The sequence below is a fragment of the Paralichthys olivaceus genome, chromosome 12 (assembly GCF_024713975.1).
Source record: "Paralichthys olivaceus isolate ysfri-2021 chromosome 12, ASM2471397v2, whole genome shotgun sequence".
Lineage (NCBI taxonomy): Eukaryota > Metazoa > Chordata > Actinopteri > Pleuronectiformes > Paralichthyidae > Paralichthys > Paralichthys olivaceus.
The window spans coordinates 22610842-22630846 of NC_091104.1; the positions used below are offsets into that span (position 1 = coordinate 22610842).

Genomic DNA, 20005 nt, shown 5'->3' on the forward strand with positions numbered 1-20005 from the left:
GCTAGACCACTTACACACACAATGCACTGATTGAAAAAAACGTTGTTTGAGATGGTCTCTCCACATACACAGAGAAACACATGAACTCAGATACACAGCACTTTAACTTTGACACAATGTTCCACACAAGCTCACACACATTCTGTACAGTACACACCCATATGTGAAAACATACAACACAGGTAAACACATTCTAGGACACCATAAATAAAAGACATGCACTTACTGTCAAGCAGAATTTACACAAAGAACAAAATGTGTTTGTTTGTGTGCGTGTGCAGGTGTGTTTGTGTGTGTGTGTGTGTGTGTGTGTGTGTGTTTATGCATGCACATATATGTGGATGGAATGAAAGTACCTTGGGATCTGGGGATGAGTTCAGCTTCATTCAGCCACACGAATGCTGCCCAGATCCACACACTCCCCCCTGTCCTGAGTGCTTTAAATGAATACGCTGTGGGGTGGGGACTCCTTGAAGAATGGAAATGAATTATTTAGTACATCAGACAAGAGGAAAGAGATGGTACGAGAGAGAGAGAGAGAATGAGAGAGACAAATGGACTGATGAAGACAGAGGAGTATTATATTGTATTAGCAGTAATGATGATGAGTCCTTAAGAGACCGTTTCAAAAAGGAGCACAGCATACCATCATCTACTAAACCATGGCTGAGAACACAGGGTGTAAATTGATTGGAGATATTTAACTCCCTCCCTATCAGAGTAAATTCAGATATGTGAGAATCCAGAAAATTGCACACATTTAAGTTGTTTTCAGCTCTGTTCGTTGCTTCAGTCCCTCAAATGCTGCTCATTCACCTTGAATGTGGTAACGTCATGGGCTGCTGAACTGCATTTTGGTATCTGTCGCTTCGCTTTGCTTTCGCTGCGGTGGCTGAGAAGTTGAGCTCATCTTTTCTAGTGATCTTTTAAAGAGGCGGTGCAGGCTCCAGCCAAACAAACTGTCTTTCACAAAGTCTCAAGTGCAGGTTTTAGCCAATCAAATCTGGCTGTTATTTCCTGATTACCTCCCTTAAGCATCACGTGGACAGCTAGCATGGCATGAAAACCAAGTGTGTTGTGTGTCCCGAGCGGGAAACTGTGATTGGGACAGAAAACTAATCCAGATGTGTGGATTGTGGTGTGTTGAAACTAGTTACTCCAGTAGTAGCTGTGTTACTGTGCACAGGCTCTTCCTTCTTTTACAGCCTTGCAAACAGTCTTTTTTGTAAACCTGCAAACCAATGAAGTTTAAGCACTTTGAATAAAAGAAGAAAGTGTCAGTTTTAACTGATGTATTCCAAAGCAGTTTAGTTTACGTGATCCTTTCACATTTTCATTATCACTAGGTTTCATTATGGTATGAAACACTGTTCTTGTAGGGCGGGATGCTTCTAAAACCTTTGTCATGATCATTATGTGATAATTGTTTCTTTACATTGAGGCACATTAAATATATATTTATATATATTCTTTTTTTTTTTTTAACGTCTAAGTGTGGAAGGCAGAACTTAAACAGTGCTGCATATAGCCTCTGGAGCTAAGCTAGCTGTTAATGGTGACGTATGGCTGTGGAAGATACCTTTGACCCTGCTGGGCTGAGTGATGAAAATAATGTCATACATATTGCATATTTCAGAAATGAGTAAAGTTTAAAGAGTAAATTAGCAAATAGTAGAACTATATGCACTGTTATCTGTATGTTGTACTGTGTATTTACCATCTTGTTAGATACAAAGAAAATAATCTTTGAGTTGTTGGTGGTTGTTCTTATTTACTGAGAATATAATTTGCTGCTTTCATCTGTGTTTCCATGACCTTGCTTTGGCACTGATACTTTTGTTTAGCAGTACCCTCGTGAGTAATGCTGCGCTCTAAACTGCAAACACTGCAGTTTAGCAGACAGACAGGAGATGTAGTATCTCTCTGTGCAGTGTATGTTGCACCTTTAGTCTGGAAAATAACCCTGGGTATGAAAAGTTTTGGGAAAGAAGCCACGTAATCCTGTAGTACTGTCACCAGAAGGAAGATATGGAATGGATGAATGAAATAAAAAAAGAGGAACGCAGGATAAACAATGACTGGAAAACACCTTTGCATCCTGAATGAGAAAATAGAGAATGTAACCCATGCTGGAATAGGTAGGGAAACAAAACACTGGAGTGTTTGTGGAGCCAGATTGAATTTCATGATTTATTCAGTAGTGCAGGAGAAAGAGAGAGAGAGACGGGGGGTGCTTTAAAATACTCTATAAGAAGTTTAATATCAGGTTTCCTAATCTCCTTTCTCCATTTCATCTCTCAACTATCAGCTCCACGGCTGCCAGCCGGCCACTGGGGAAGCCGGACCCTACTGTACTACAATGAGGTAATCTACATTCACTCGTACCATTTCTGTGCATAGTCATATTAAACCTGATCCTCTCTTGGAGGAGGGCACAAACACTATCAAAACAACCAACTCACAACGGAAGTCCAGTTATTTCAATTCATAAATGAACACTTCACACCTGCCTGGTAGCTCTCCAACTGAATCTCAATTTGAGGATAGAAAAAACACAAAATATCAATAATAATATACGATTACGACTACAAAAGACACATTTTTCTTGGGCAAAATTACATATTCTCAGTATACTGTGTGTTTGCAGTTGCAATAGGTAAAATAATAAAGTAGTCGAGTTTAAAGTAGCAGTGGAAATACAGATAGTGAAAATAAAAATAAAAAGACTGATAGGATTAGCTGGAAGTGTCAAGTGAAGTATAAATACAGAAAGGAAAGTATGATCAGTATTATAAACTAATAGTATAAACCTTGTCGAACACTGGAGAATGTTAGTGGATTCAACATCTGTGAGGGGCCATTCGGGGTTCAGCATCTTGCCCAAGGACACTTCCCAAGGATGTGTGGCTCAGGAGAACTTGAGGAAGTTTCTCTTTCTATTTTTATTCAGTAAAAAACTAATATCAGAGAAAGGGAAGCAGTTAAACTGTAAATCCTGCAAGGAGCTAATTGTACATTTTAATTACTCAGAACGAGTATAGAATAATAATTAAGTCATGACTCATATATTTACTGTGAGTAAGTCTGGATTCATAAAGTTATTTTCTAGTCTTAATGAGCACTCAAAGCTCTGTGAGTACAGTTTTGCCATTCACATACACACACACACTTTCATACAGTGCATCTATGGGCTGCACTGTATCACATATCACTCACACAGTGATGGCGAAGCTGTCAGGCAATTTGGAGTTCAGTGTCTTGCCCAAGGACACTTCGGCTGAGGAATGTTGGTAGTGTATGTCATAACTCTGCCCCCAGTTACCAGACAGTATTGCTCTTAACAATGGAAAGAGAAATACATGTTTACACCTTGAAGTGTTTGGTGTAGATGTACGTTACAAGTTGCCTGATCCCCCCAACCACATTAGAAATGTGGTTGCATAAGAAAGATTTGAATGAAAATAAATAGCTACTCAATTTAAACTCAGTGAACTCAGTTCACTGTGAACTTCAGGTGCAGTTTTGGATTTGTGAACATTTGTTATGTGAATGCTCAGCTGTCCAAACCCTCTGAAACAACTGTTGGACAAACTTGTTCACACTTACACCGACTTGCTCATTTTACAATCAGAAACTGCAGCCGCCCTCTCTCTCAGACGCAGAGTGACGCTGCTACTGGGCAGAAGTAACCCGCCACAATAAAGGTGCATCGTTCCTATTTATGTTACGTTGGAGAGTAATATGATTTTTGCTGTGAGCTGATTCACACTGCATGCTGAGTCTACCGTGCAGAAAAACGATGATGAGGCAACTTAAGCTAATGAAACAGCAGGATCGAGCTCCTGCTAAATCATCCGTCAGAGATATAAAGAAGTGGCTGCTGATTGGCAGAAGCTTCCTGGCGTTTCAGGAGAGGGCATAGATACAGCAGCTACTCGTGGCTGAACTGGCCTGGACCACAGTTAGGCTTGTTTGTCTCAGTGTGTTGGAACAAGAGCTTGTGGAAGAGATGGAGAAAGAAAACAGACTCTCAAGGCAGCTCAGCAGTATGGTCACAGTGGAGCCCTTCAGATGTTTAGTTGCAGACAGAATTTATCAATGGAACACGGAAAAGAGTTAAAGACCATGAACAACACATCAGCTTGACATATGATGCTGTTCCTGTATTTCTCTTTCGTAAAAGGTCTGTAATGTTAAACAGCTCCTGCAGCTCCTGAAACACTACGTCATCACTGCGGTGTCATAATGATGGCCCACATTTGCATAATGCACGCCAAATGGCTAGTCAGCGTGCCCCCTAAGGGCCCGGTCACACATACATGAATGTAGCAGAGGAAAACCTTTGCCTCCGGGTACCCCCCCATCAACGCCAGCAAAGGGGTGAATTGATTCCTGTGGCAAAGCAAATCCACAGTAGAATTCAACTTTGGTGAACTTTAACAAATTATATTTGATTCACGTGTGTCTAACAGCTTTGACTTTATTGGGAGAAGGCCCTCAAAGAGACAGGGGCTGAAACCAAGTGTTTCAGACAGAGGCTGAAACATGACAGTGGATATGAGCTTAACATGTCTCCTCTAATCCAAAACATGGGTCATATAATGATCAATAAGTCTGATTCTCTTTCTATTTTTTAAACTGGCTGATTAGATAAGATGATCATTTTCTCACATGCAGCCGTTTGTTTCAGTCACAACCCAAAGTGACACAGAGAAGGTCCTGACAGAATAATGTGACTGCGTTTCTAATTTGTCTCCAAACCTGCAGGGAAAGCCAGCGACTTGTTATCTGTTAGCATCTGTTCCATTCAGAATGACAAGAGCCCAGTACACCACTGCCTAGACACCTGGTCACCTACACACACACACACACACTAGGCCAGATGCTGTCCAGACACGGTAATTGAAAGGAGGATGGGGTGGACAAAAGAACAGAAAAAACAATGAGGGTAAAGGAGAGAAAAGAAAGTGTAAAAATTAGCAAAAAGGTGCTTGTTTAGTCTCAGGGGAGAAGAGGAGGGAGGTGGGAAATGTGAGGAAGAGAAGTAAAAGGAGACACATGAGAGAATGGATGGAGTCTCAGAGGAATATGGTGGGATATGCACATGGGATGGGGAGAGAAGGAGAAACAGTACAGAGTAGAAACTATGGCAGTTTGCATCACAGCACATCACTGAGGACGAATGGAGAGGACAATGGGGGAGAGGAGAGAGAGGTCGAGTGACGAAAGGAGAGGAAAGAAAGATGAAAGTGAAAAATCATTCATTCATTCATTCAGTCATCCATCAGGCATGAAAACTGTTGTGATTTGCCAATTTGACATAATTTTATAACCTATTCTATCGGCTTTTTATACCTGTATGATTGACAGGACAGTGTTTAGGGGTATAGCTGGGAAAGCACACAGAAGGGCTGGGTCTTAATTGAACCTGTGGCCGACCTCGCAGCTTGAGAGACCAAACCACAGCGGTCACCAGGAGGGTTTAAGAGTTGGCTTTTTTCTGTTGTTTACCGCTGTAGAAATCCTGGCGGCACTAAAATGGAGCCACGCTTGTGAGCTAGTTCAGGAAGCCAACTTGAGCTGTGGAGGATATGATGCTCATCCTCCCAATTTGACTTTCTATTGGTTAATAATTTCTTATCTCTCCCTTTTGCTCGTCAATGCTGCTTCTTGCATCAGTACCTGTCAATTCAGCCCTTCCACCACCCCAGCATCCACCTGTAGACTCTGATCGGGGGTTAAGGTTAGGATGTTTTCTCATCACTAATGTAAACATAAGGACATAACAAAGTCAGAGCCTCAAGTCCAAACTCTATATCCTGCTGCTGCAATAAACATCTCAAATGTGAGTTGTTTATTATAGACGGCTACGTTTCAGGGTTGAGCAGTTTTTGGAACAAATCCGTTTTCTAAATGTATCTGACTCTGGGGTAGAAAACACATCCATCCTAAATGAGTTAAAATTAAACAACATGATATATTATATATATATATATATATGTATGTATATATCTATATTCAGTGATTTACTGTGGCTTTAACAGACTGGCATGGACATGGTTCTGCTGCTTGAGCTCAGTGATTATCTTAAAGATTGTTTGCTGCTGGTAACACACAGTTTGATTGCTTCATTTGTCTTTGCCAAACTCCCGTTTCTCCCTCAACTCTCAGCTCAGTTTGAATTATCTTTCTCTCACTTCAATTCAATTTTCAATTTTTCCACCTGATGGTCACGCTAATAAAACGTGTGGAGAAGAACTGAATCTCTCTCGTTCGCTGTCTCTCTTTCTCACATACTCACACACTATCCCTATGGCGGATGGTAATTGACATACGTAATGCATTCCCGAGCCCCTAACCCTAAAACCAAGTCAGCTACACACACACACACACACACACATACACATACACCCATGACTGTTTTAAAATGGCCTGTATAGATAATTCAGTTCACAGTGGGCAAGCTGGGAGCTGCTTTGAAACCTATTCTCTGACTACCCCTCCTATGCGTGTGTGTTTCACAGCCGTGGGTTAACTTTGCCAGCAAGCCTCTTCATTAGGTTTATAATGATGTGAACTGAGACACAGACAGCTCCACGCTGTGAGTACAGACACAATAGTGGTCTCATTGTGCTTTTCAGTACAGAGAGAGAGAAGTGAGTGTGTGATGCCAGCAATTGCCAGAGGAATGACTGTGAAATAGCAACACACACACACACACACACACACACACACACACACACACACATATTATCAAGGTAAATTGTTACCTCCCTCATTAGAATAACCTATTAAAAGTGCCTCTGTTAATGTCATTATGATTTGGGGGAGAAATCTGATAGAAAACAATAAACAGCCAGTACAACTCCCCCTGGTTGTGTATGAATACATTTCCCACTGAGAGTTGCACATGAATTTGATAGGTCTCAGTCCTGGCTGTGAGCCCTGCTGCTGTGTTCGTTGACAAACCAGGGGCATAATGGATCCCACAACACACACACACACACACACACACACACACACACACACAGGGGGAAACATTAAAGTGCAGAGGTATAATTGAGATGTTTCAACATGAGACAGAGGGAATCTGCGCACCATGGCACATATGCAAATTCAGACAAACAATTCACAAACACACACACAAACACAACATACCCAGGCACACAAAACAAGGCAGTATCAGACCAACCACTAGTCTCCTCAACTAAAGAGAGGCTTTCAGTGATGGTAACCAGGGGGAAATGTCCAGTGGATTGTATGGGCAGTCACTGTTTCTCAACATGTACAAACATGCAAATGCTGCTACATTTACAAAATGTCTTGTCTATCATTTACCAAATGGAAAAGTTTCTGTAGAGCAAAATAGTTGGAGTTGGTGCCTCTCTGTCTGGTGCATCTGAGTTAGATATGAATGTGTAGACACTACAAAGTACTGTTGGTTGGTCCTTATATATAACCTGACCTTGGTACTGCTAAGAGAGAGAAGGGAGTATCTGTGGAATTAGACAGGGACTATAATGTAATATACTATATGTATAATATATAGTAGCATATGCAGTAATGTTTGAGGATGGTCAATGGTTATAATGATAATTTTGTCAATCAAATTCTATAATGAAAGTAATTTAGATACCTGAAATAAATTACAGCTACTGGTGAAGTTATAAAAATAAATCCTGTTATGCTACTGGGGTAGTGTCACCCTATACTGTGTGTCATTTGTGTTTTTACTTTTACATAGGGACCTCTGTTCAGACCTTGTTGCTTGGGAACTCACATACTGTGTAACGGTATCTCTGAGCTGGTGCATTTAGCCTCACACAACCATTGTAGAAAACGTAGTAAGAGAGGGATTCTAGCTGCCAAAAAAAGCAATGGTTGGTATAGGAAACTGCAAACATGGTCAATTTATTATCATGAAAAGTCCATGTCGGCCTGTAAAAACATTTCTTTGTCTTCTGTCTGCAGCCGTGGCCATTTTATACAGAATTGCCGGTGTAGCCCTTTAAGGTCAGTGGGAGCACATTTTATATGAAGTGCAATGATATTATTACAACTCCCCATTCCTGACAAGGTCAGTGCCTTGAAGTCACGTTGTGAATGAGCTGACAGTAATGAATAAGGTGATACATATTTACATGTTTCCACAGAATCCAGTGGGAGGTTAATTTAATCCTTTGGTGACTCAAAATGCACATTCACACCCTGATCATCACGATTCCTCCCATTATTTCATCATCAAAAGAGCGATGAGATGTCAGTCGCCTCAGTGGATCGTGCAGCACCTCTGTTAGAACACGTTCGTGTCATCTTTTACCTCTCACTGCAGTGCAACTTTAGCTGTCACTTTGTTTGTCATTTGTCCGAGGAGGGTGTTTTTCTTGAGCACAGTGTTCTTATCCAGCAGAGACGTGCCTCACTTTCATTCACAGTCACACAGATTTCTACTGTCAGGTACTAGGAGTTCCACAATAATACGGCTCCAATCTAACATTTGAAAAGCTTTGTGGGGCTTTCTAGAGGTACATATCTTTTCTACCAATTCTACTTTTGCAACTTATTGCAGACTGGGGATTTTTGTAGTATTTAATTCCCATGATAAACCCAAAAGTTACTAATGCTGCTTTCCAGCAGTGATGTCCTGAAGTCATCAGCAGCAGGAGATTATCCCGAGGATTCACGACAAGCAAATGGGCGTGTTGATGACGTTCTCAACATGTGACGGAAACAATAATAAAGAAGGATGAATAGTGGATCCGTCCTTTAGCTCATAAAGGCTGATGCCAGTGTTGATGTGCTGTCAGCAGAAAAACGTGATCTCTGGAGCAGAATTTATATGTTGCATCCTGCCTCCTGCACCTCTCACCAGAAAATCTCCTGCTGCATTCTTCATATGTAAAAGACCATTTTTAAGGAGCTCATCTCTGAAAACGGCTGTGTTAATACATTAAGACCTGATTCGCACTATAAATAAGCATCTAAAACCAACGCGCAGTTTGACAACAACCCCTTAAAACCTGAGGGTTTTCTGATCAACTTAACCTTCACTAAAACTTTATTTCTCAGCCTCTGGAGTCGATAGGAACATGAAATAAAACCACCTGAGAGCTTAAATCTTTGGCTTTTATTGCAAATCATTTCCACTGTCCTCACAAATGGATATGGCTGAAAACACCAAGCACATTAAGATTTATGTTAATTTTTTGTTTTGTTTTTAATTAATGAACATTAAGGCAAAGGCAGTGATTTCAAATAAAAGCCAAAGGTTTAAGCTGTCAGTTTGTTTTATTTGATTTTTCTATCTGGGAAGTAAAGCTTTTATTGAGCCTGTTACAGCTTTACATCAGGTCAATCTTTATGTCTGGCTTTCAGTGATGCCGGCTCTTACTCTTTGAAATGATCCCCCCTTCTCCTCCTCAAGCACATCTCTCACCCCGAGCTTTGCTGGCAACTCAGCGGGCACGTCGACATCCGTGTCTAAATCTCTAAGTCATGTTGGTTTCATCGATGAAACTGCAGTAACTCAATATACCTTCTCCTGCTTGGGTCTCCTGAAACTTGAGACCACCCAGAAAATGTAAAATATATAATTCCCATATTGCATTTGTCTTTAGCGACATGAATTCCTGCAGATCAAGATACATTTCACAAGTCATGTGTCTTAAATAACTAAAGCATCATATAAAACACACTAATGCCTCTAAAGGGAGACACCCCTCCCTTGCTTTCTGCAACATGTATAATATTTAGCAAATTAAAGTAATGAAAGTTTACTTCTTTTATTTAAAAGAGACCCCTGGACCCTCTTAAAAAGACCCCTGTGAAGCCCCAGGCCCTTATTTAGGGATCTAGGTCACCACACCTCAGACTAAAGGATACATTAGAAAGAGAGTAAGGAGGGTAGTGAAACTGTGTGTATGTGAAGCTGACAGGTGTTAGAGTTACAGGGTCATTACCTCCATAATCACCCAGTAATGACACACTGGGAGAGATGGGATCAAATCACTCCTCTCTCTCCTTCTCCCCCTTCATCTCTCTGCCTCTCTTCACCTCTCTGTTTGATCTTGCAGCAATCAATCAGTATGCAGGTGATTGCTCGCCGTCGCAAACTGCGCGCACCGTGCCCATCTTAGTGTGGAGTTGAAAAGAGCGTTTGGCCGTCGTGATTTTGATTTTGAGCTGTGCGTGAGGGGACTGTTTCGAAGGTGTGCGTTTGAGCCCTAGCGTGACGTTTGGAGAGGAAAGTGGTTGTGACATGTGGCATGCTTGATGGGCAGCAGTGTGACAGCGTGTTGCAGGGAAGCAGAACACACACACACACACACACACACACAGGTGTTACACATTGCTGCATCTGACAACACATTGTATTCAAGATGGAAAGTAATCACATATCATAAACATGACAAGATCTTTCAACATACCTGAAAGACATGGAGAAATATTCACGCGAGCCTTGTGACTTCCCAGGTATGAGGCCGAAAACAGAAACAATATTTTTATAACCCTCGAAATAAGAGCATGTTGTGATTTACAGATTGATTCTTTTATTTTGTGAATTGAGCACGTGTTAGATCACGATTGTATTCATGTACAAACAATGTGAAAAAACGTCTTCTTCACATTTTAACCGTTTTTGACCATATGACCATATGAATGACGCTTACTATTTAAGTGCTTTTAACTTGCATTACGTTCTAATCACACTACATGAATGTATCTACAAATATGCATGACTTTTTAACTTTGCAGGTTTTAATAACTCTTCAACTTCACCACATAGGTTTAGTCCTGGTTTATGCATCATTACTCATCATGCATTTACATGAATTTACTGTTCAAACTGCGATCAACTTAGAGCTCATCGTTAGTAACTTGCCACAAAGGCACTGAACAACCTGTCGCCTTTGCATTAAGAGCTTTTAGCACTTTCTCCTCGAGGCAGCAAAAAGACACCAAAACAAGCTGCTGTGCGGAGGAGAAGCGCAAAGATATATAGCTCTGCTGAGAGCTTCCTCCAGCCTTTTCCAGCTTTTACAAGATCCACAGAGAAACAGATTTTCAAAAATGTTTTATCAAATCCACATCCAGTTCTAAATTCCTCAGCCAATCTCTTTTTTAGTAGTTTGTTTGGTGGGAAATGAAGAAAGCTTTCACTACATGATGGATTGTTAATACTATTAGTAGAGTAAATATTTAAGCAGGGACTTGTCGCCTTGAGTCCCCTCCAGCAAACGATACACTTGGCAGGTATTTTGTTGACTTGTCTATCCAGAGAGAGGAGGATGTTTTTGAGCCTCCACTCACTGGTAGAGATCAGCTGAACAAAATAACAGGTTGATGAGCTAAGACAATGTGAAAACTGTGAACCAATGTGAGAAAAGGAATGACAACCCCAGTTGGTCACATTCCAGTGCCAGAAGGACCATTCAAACATCAAGTCGTTAATATGTTGGAATTAAAATTACATGCCAGTGCCAGTGACCGTTTTAGCCGTTGGGTTGAAGCAACACTATCAACAGATCTTGGGTCTGAAACTGTTCAAATTCTTAACAAGATAATAAGTCATTCCACATTTTGTCATACCCTCAGAAATAAGTTCAGATAATGGGTCAGTATTTGCACAAAAAGGAGCTAAAGGAATTTAACAGCAGTTTCTTCATCAAGGTCCTCTTTATGTCCCTCGTGATAAACTGCCAGCTAAGTGTAGCTCATTTTCAAGGCATGGAGATAAGCTTGCTGCAGTTTGAAATCAACAACCAAAAGTCAAGCTGCAGTTTGAAGCACTTGAGTTGTTGTAGCTTAGTTATTATGGTGCTGGAGAAGGATTGCTTGTCTTTACGTCCGCTCACATTTTCTCATTAACACACTGATTCTTTTTTAACTACAACACAATGATGAGTTTTAGTATGTCTGATTACAATCCATCCATCTAAGACGCTGTAAGATGAAATGCCTTTAGCTGTGGAGACATGCAGCTCTGTGGATGGGCTGAGTTTATGGTGGAGGAAGCAGACCGTCTGCAATTACATGCTTATATAAAGAGAATGAGGAGAAGTCAGGGAAGCAGCCTTTAAGTGATACTGCACACTTAAAAGTCTATTTTGAGCTGTAAAATAAATCATACATGATTTTTCTTTCATGCATTAATGCTGGTTTTGAAAATAACATTTATTACCACATTACCACACACATAAAAAACAAAACTCTTTATATCCCTTTAAGACCAATGTTTACATAGAGTCAACCACCTAGGACATTTCTACGTCATGACATTTACATATGTTTGAAAGGGTGAACACATTCTTATTGAAAGTTGGCAGCTCCTCGTGTGAGTGGGAATCTAGAAAGCTGATCATATCCAAACTGAAACTAAACCTCTAAACCACCACATCGTCTACTATTCAGACGGAATGCTCTCCTGTCCCTCGGCTGTTTCTCTCACATACTCATACACACACCATTTGAACCACTGGCTGAGACAGCCGCCTGTGCCAGTGGTTCAAACAGCTTGGGACGACTGTGGTTTTGGCCATCAGGACACTTTGTAGGCGAGAAGCTTCTACTTCTTACCACATTTACTCACTTACACTCATTAGGGTGATTGTCTATTTGCTTGATTAAAAGGCAAAAAATAGTGCAAGGAACTATAAGGAACTTGAAGGAACGAGTGTGTGTATGTGTTTGTGTGCACCCAGTAAGTCCACAAGTTGCATAGCCTCCTCCAACACTGTTTCATGTGGCATTTGTTCAGAATGATAGAGGTAGACCGGGCCATCCTCATCCTCTCAGAAAAGCTTAAGAGGAAATACCCTTGGCTCTACGAGACAGGTATGTGTAAGGTTAGGTACACTTTGTGCAACTCCATACACTCTTGTATCACTCAGACTGTGCTCTCCGTGTCCAGTCTTCATCTGCACAGAGCAACAAAATGAAAACCAAGAGAAGCCTACAGCTCCCAAAGCATCAACCCAGAGGAATATGAAAGTATTTATTAGTTATAAACTGTGTGGGTTTGTACAAGTAATTGTCAAGTGATTGTTAAATAATATGCAATTATGCTGCAAGTTTCACACAATATGGTTTACAATGAGCCCAAATCGTGAGTTTGTGTTGGACCTACCAGGAATTGAATGTGCAATGGAGTGTGTGTGTGTGTGTGTGTGTGTGTGTGTGTGCGTATTGCCATGAGAGCTGACACAAAATAACAATAAGCTGTGAGCCATAATGTGCAGGAACAAAGCTCTCAATTAAAAGACGTTCACTTCATTTGTTAAAGTTACTGCAGGTGTAAGCTTACTTTGTGTATGTATGTATGTGTGTGTGTGTGTCTGTGTGTGTGAGAGAGAGAGAGTGTGTATAACCTGTGCTTTTGTTTGTGTATGCAATTTGTGTGTGTTTTCAGCTATCATATATCACCTCCTGGCTGACATTGCTGAAGATGCTGGTCTGATTAATCACCTCACACACACACACACGCACACACAGAAAAATATAAAATACAACCACAACGAGTGCAGTGTAATTCAAGGTCATGGTCTTTACCTCTGGGAACACCAGGAGGTTGTTTTTGGCAGAGTAAGAGTGTTTCCACTTCAGGATCTTTGTGTGTGTGTGTGTGTGTGCGTGAGTAAGTGAGTGTGTGTCCATATTTGAATATGTACAGTATGTGCTTACTGTACACCCTGTGTTTAAGATAATCTGAACAAGCAATTAAAAGCTACTGAAAACCTTTATTTAAACTACAAGTCCAGGTGAGAGCCAACAGAGAAATAAGGTCATAGAAGTAAGCAAAGTTGTAATATCTTGTAATATCTCTAAAAGTCATTTTAAATATTTAAAAAGGAGAGAAAGAATAAAAGAAGGATGATGAATTTTCAGGTACAAGAATCCTTAAGTGTTTTAGCGAGCGGGAACAGGAACACGGTGACCTATTTTAAACTGAACACATCCTGTCACTGGTGTTAGGTCTTTTTTCTTTTTAACGACAGGGAGGTGGCTGCCATCAAAGCTACTTCCACAAATCACAGTAAAGTGGAGGAGGCAAATATAACAGAACACCTAAATGGGATTTCAAAATCCTCTCGAGCAAAAAACCCACAGCTCTGAAGGATGTCACAGCGGCTTAAACCTTTGAATGTTACGGCAAGATAACCCTGTTGAGAATACGGTCTTTATTTTACATTTTCATCTCTGAACGCAAGGTTTTTCAAAAGAAGGAAGAATTTAATGGCCCCAGAGGTGACTGGAGAATTAAATGTTAATACTGTTGTAACCTTTTAAGGGACAGTAATGGTGACCTACTGTTTTGCATGGGGAGAACCAGAAAACTGTTAAGATCTTTGGAATCACAGTGTAAACATTTTTCTTAAAGACAGATTTAAGGAGTGTTCAACTAATTTTGGTAACTAAAAAATAATTAAAGCTTCTGTAATCAGCAATTTCATATTAGTAATGACTGAATGAAATAGATGCCGCTGAAGGGTGATGGGTCCACAGATAATTACCACCTGATTCTGAAGTTCACTCTGAGGAGGACATACAGTGTGTGGCAGTAGAGATGTTAATTCCACTGACACTGTATGAGTAAATTATCTGAGAGGGAAATCCAAAGCTCATGACACAACCAGACTGCTCACTCTGTACCAGGCATCGGCTGCAGCTCCAGACCTGAGTTTTTGTTGAGGAGGAGAAGTGGAAGTTTGTTTGCTAACAATAATAAAAAGAGAGGAATTTGCGTACTTAAGGTTTTACAACACAGTTGATCACCTGTTAGTTGTATCATCTACTCTTTCACATCCAACTCTTTGCTTTTTTATTTGTTATTTAGAAGCCTTAATTGTGCTTTTGAGTTTCTGTGACTATTAGCCCCTCTCTTATAGTTTGTCCAGGATGTTACCTACTTACTGGTATTGGTTCTCATTTAGTGAGGTATGCTTCAACTCCAGTGACCCGCTAAGAAAATAGTAATAGCTGAACCAAAGTAGATTCACACATATCTTAGATTATGTTTGCAGATTTGACTCTTTCATTCTCCCTAGTTGGATCTGTTGAAATGAATCATCCTTTGTTCACTTTCTGATCCAAAAATATATGTTCATCTCTCATTCTCCTTTCTAGCACAGCCTGTTTGACCTAGCACAGTATCTAATGATCTGAAATGTCTCTTCCCTACTTCTGAGCCTCCTTTGTTTCTAGGTCTCTATAAGGTTCAGTTCTTATGTTAGCTGAAGACACATTGCATTTACATTGATCAGACATGTCTCTGAACACCTCTTCAAATTATAGTCTCTTAGCGGTTTTAACTACTTGGGGTTTTGAAGAGAAGGGTGGGTGTTGCATCATAGAAAGGTGAACCAATCGACAGAAGTAAAGGTACATTTAACATCAGCAAGACAAAGAGATGCACAGAAAGTTTGAATATAGTCAAATGCCTTTTAAGCAGCGGCACAATCTCACGTCACCTTCATAAGCTTTCAGTGTCCACCCTGATGACAGGGAGAGACAGAGAGTCAGAGCAAGGCAGAGCAAGTGCAATGCCATCTCAGAAAGTGAGGGAGGTAAAGGCTACGACCTGCGTATAGCTCACAGTGCCTGACACAAAGACTGTTAACAATGTAATTGCATCACTGTCTGGCAGACAGCCCAGCTCTGCCCAACTCAATATAATACAAGCAGCTTGGTCAAAATCCTACAAGAGAAAAGACAGAAAAGACACAAGCACATGTCCCAGCACCTCCTAAACTAATACAGAAACAGACCTTCAGCTGTTCCGTGAGGCCCTGGATCTGGATGTCTGTAGCATTGTACAAGCCTGAGAATATTACCTGGTCCTTCAAGAAATTCTGACAAAACCTTTTCAGCTGAGTTGTATTATTGGTGTGTTGAAAATCTTGTCCATCTAACTTAATGGATTTTGCATTTATGTAAAATCCATTGCCTTGTGAAAATCTTTAGGAATTCAACACTCTTGAGGTTTTGTTGCTAGAGCATAAAATATAGGTATATTATAAACTACGAAGCACTGCCTATTCCTCCCCCTCTTCAGAAGTGATGCTAAAGTAACCAGGACCATCTCGCTGATATGCATGCTCCACCAATTGCGAGTTAGTCTGAGCTGTCATGTAATGTTTCACCCTGCATCAAATAATTAACTGACACCAGACTAATAGGATTATTAACACTTGGACAAATGTGATAGGAAGAACTTAAAGTGACAGAAACCATCTTTTTGTGAGAACTGTGTGTGAATTTTGACTTTTATAGTTTGGTGCATGTTCCATCCACTAACATGGAGGATGCAGGATTGTTACCTATACTGCAGCCAGCCACCATGTGTGATCAAGATGCTTTGGCTTCAATTTGGGGTAGCTGTCATGTCGTACATCCTAATATACAGTCTATTGCTATGACCAGTAGCTTTTGGTGGCTAATGTTAGCTAAAGTTAATAAACTAAAGACTGGTATGACTGTGTTAAAGGCAGTTCTGAGTCACTTTACTCAATTTAAATGTTGTCTCTACTTGCGCAACCATTTAGCATGTCACAAATGATGACGTCTTAAAAGTGTGTGGCTTGAGAATCTTGTGAACTAGATGAATTTAATGGCATGATCAAATGTGCTGCTGTTCATCTGTAGTAACATTGTCTTGCTTTAAGTCTGCAAAATGAAGAAAACAGTTTTTGCCTCCAAGTGATGCTCTTTCTGTGTTTGTTTAAATCAGAGGCCTCGGTAGATTAACTCACAAGCGAGGCTAGAGGCAAAAATTAGCAGCATGCCCCAATGGCTTCCTGTTTGTGGTAATTTTATCACACACAAATGTATGTAGGGACTATTTATATTTTGATACAAGCCATGCAGGGGGGGGGGGGCAAGATATCAGAAATACAGGACCTGACTTTGAGCATTTAACATGTTAGCTCTTAGATCAGTGTGCTTTAGTGATAGCATGAGTAGGCTATGTGTCGTATTAGGTCTGGGAGATTATGTTCTTTGTGCAGTTGGCGATCCAGCCCTGTTTCAATGTCACAAAATGGCAAAAGTAACTATTTGGTTGGCATGAGGAGTGTGAATGGTCTTTTTAACATGATCCAAAGTACAGTTATTGATTCTAACCCTGATTACTGCAGGTACTGTCATATTATCAATGATACCCTGTTTTCTCAGGGGTATTTTTCTTTCAACAATGTTATGTGGGACAAAGTGTTTAAAGTTTAAATAATTCTTAGAATGACCAGGTTTTAAAATAATACAATGTTAAATAGTTGGAATGATGTATTTTTCTGTTCTGTTTCTGTCACTGTATGCATTGTGATTTTGTTGTTTAATGTTTTAATTGTTTTTAAGGCTTGATAGTCTGTTGTGTTGCGTGCAATTGAAAAGTAAGGTTGTCTGTTATCCATACAGAGGATCACAAACGTCACAGTAACCAGATGGTGAGTGTTTCCATTATGATCTTATGTAATACACATATAGGTAGCATGGACCTACAGCATTATGCAATATTAGTACACGGATTATAGTAATCTCTAAGAGGATGTATCATTCTGAGGTTTATGAAAGGCATGATGTTGGCTTAAAGGTGGGTCATGGGCAACAGGGACAGATATCAGATCAGAGGAACCGTTGGTTATGCACACAATCAGAATTTAAAGCAGCTTAGTGATGGGAGTATTATCCATTCACACAAGAGACAATGGATAGAAAGCATCAGAAGCTGGCATATCCCTGTTTTTTTATTTTATTTTGCTCAATAAAGAGCTTGAGATGCAGTCGAAAAGCTCTGAAGATATTATGTGAATATTTGTGCTGAGAATCTCTCCACCACGTATTCAGTCATATTCAAACGAGACACATATGTTGTTTGTAACAACATATGAGCATATTTTGTATAGCATGCAGTATAGCTGAATTGTCCTGTAACTCCAGCACACATGAATTAAATGGATCATATACATGACTTAAAATGATATGACGCATACATACTGTATAGGCATGTGATTATTGCTCTGTCACTGTCTATATGTTGAGTTGTGAGTGTGTGTGTGCATACATAATGTATAAATAGACTCAAGAGGCACAGCAGAGCACCAACGCTGCCAGTTCAGTGGCTTCTGATTGACTGGGGCCAGAAAAGATGTACCGTACCCAGTGGACCTTGACAGGCTGTGGACAGAATGACTTCCATGAACCAAAACACACTGCCTACTGGTACTGGGATGCATTAAATAAACATCATATTTTTAGTCACTTTGCATTTAATGAATCCCTTCAATCTATGTGTAAACTCTAATGAGGTGATGCAATGACCTAGAAGTAACATGTACAGTACTCTGTGTCCCCCCCATAGACTTGAAGTAAACATAGCAGAAGTAAACATATGAGGGACATATGGGTGTTAATTGGCGCAGGAACCACCCACACAGGCTGAACAGGCCACTGATTGTGCACCAGGACTATAGGAACAACAGATCAGAAATACAACCATGCAGCCCGCTGGTTTTGAAAACTGTTGAGTTTCTCTGTAACTCCTATGGTCTCGACCTTACTATGTACCCCTCAAGTTGCCTTGAGATAATGCAAGATAAGAACCAGTATCTTAGACTAAATATCAATATAAATGAGAATAAGATAAGTATAAGCACAAAATAAGCAGTTACATTTGACATAGAAACTATAATACTAAACAGTGGCAGTGAGTAGAAGTGAAATAATAAGGAAGTAACATGGGATATTGGATATGATGTAGACATATTGCACATCAGATTGAAATCAATTGAAATAACAAGAACAGTAATATAACACATATTGCATGTGAATGTATGCTATGATTTAGCACTATATAAATAAAATGTATTTTAATTTATATATACATTTCTTAAGCCACTCCTACAACTGTTGTACAATGTCTCAGTCTGATTTTACTGAGATCATTTAGTGGCAGTTAAATGTCCTATAGCTGATTGGATTGAGAGCTTGACCACATGAAAATACAGGTGTAATTGCCAAGATGTACTGAGAACAATCAGCCCAACAACCTCCAGAAGTGGTCAGGGACACAGTGTTATCACACTGAACATGCGTGTACCTGCAGTTGTGTGACTTGAACAATCACATTTTAATGGTGTTTCAAACCAGCCAGGTAGTCAATCTAAACACATGAGGGTCATCAGTCCTCAACTATTGACGTTCTTCAAGACAGAAGTGGGATTAAAGACGAGACCAAGTGTCTGCTTTCTTTTTGATCACATGAAAGTATACAAGCAAAACTAGGTAATTCATATCACAATCAGCTTGTGCCCCAGCATCGCAAAGCAAGCAAAAGGTGAGACAGAAAATGAGAGATCTGGGCAGAGTGATCAGATCTCTGTTATTTAGCATATTTTTTGAATGGAGTAATCTTGCTGCTACTTCCTCTAAAATCTCTTTCTGACTGCCTGTATTTGGAACGCATTACTGGAGAACCATTCATCTGATCGGCTTCACACTTGGCACAATTATTGTTGTGGCACAAGGATTGCAGTGCCAAATCTGGTGTGATTTGGATCATTCAGTTCAAATAAACAGGCAACCAGCACTTTGTAGAAGTGGTGGGTGGGACTCATCAATGTAATTAATGCTGTTGTAATCACGACTACGACAACTGATTCTCCAGTTTGGGTTTGTGAGCGTCACTGAGTGGAGGTGAACATCGATTTTACAGTTTCAGAGAGGCAACCTGCATAAGCACAGGCCAAGCACACAGCCCATCCCACCCAGGTTTCAAATGAGCAATGTACTGGTTATGACTAAATGGCTTCCTGGTTTATCAGGCGAGATGTGCAAAAGCAAATGTGTGTGGAAAAGCAGTCACGAGCACTTTAACTGCTAATGAGACTTGTGGGTTTTGATGCTCACCTCAAAGGCTCGGAATTGATTTTGGCCCTATAAGTTCAACATACATTTTTCATTTTTCAAGGTTTAGAAAATCATTTTCTAACTGAGGCCAATAACTCATAGATCA

The 20005-nt window shown here is 40.2% G+C and overlaps 1 protein-coding gene across 3 annotated transcripts in view; it reads left to right on the forward strand.

The window, feature by feature from the left end:
- The window catches only part of lrfn5a (leucine rich repeat and fibronectin type III domain containing 5a), a 125064-nt gene that overhangs the window by 23175 nt on the left and 81884 nt on the right, over positions 1-20005 (forward strand). For 2 of the 3 annotated variants that reach the window (XM_020084854.2, XM_069536062.1), the window contains one exon: positions 2309-2364. The exons of the other annotated variant lie outside the window; for it this stretch is intronic. The gene's annotated coding sequence lies outside the window, so the exon portion shown is untranslated. The remainder of the gene's footprint in view (positions 1-2308; positions 2365-20005) is intronic. 3 annotated transcript variants of the gene reach the window in all.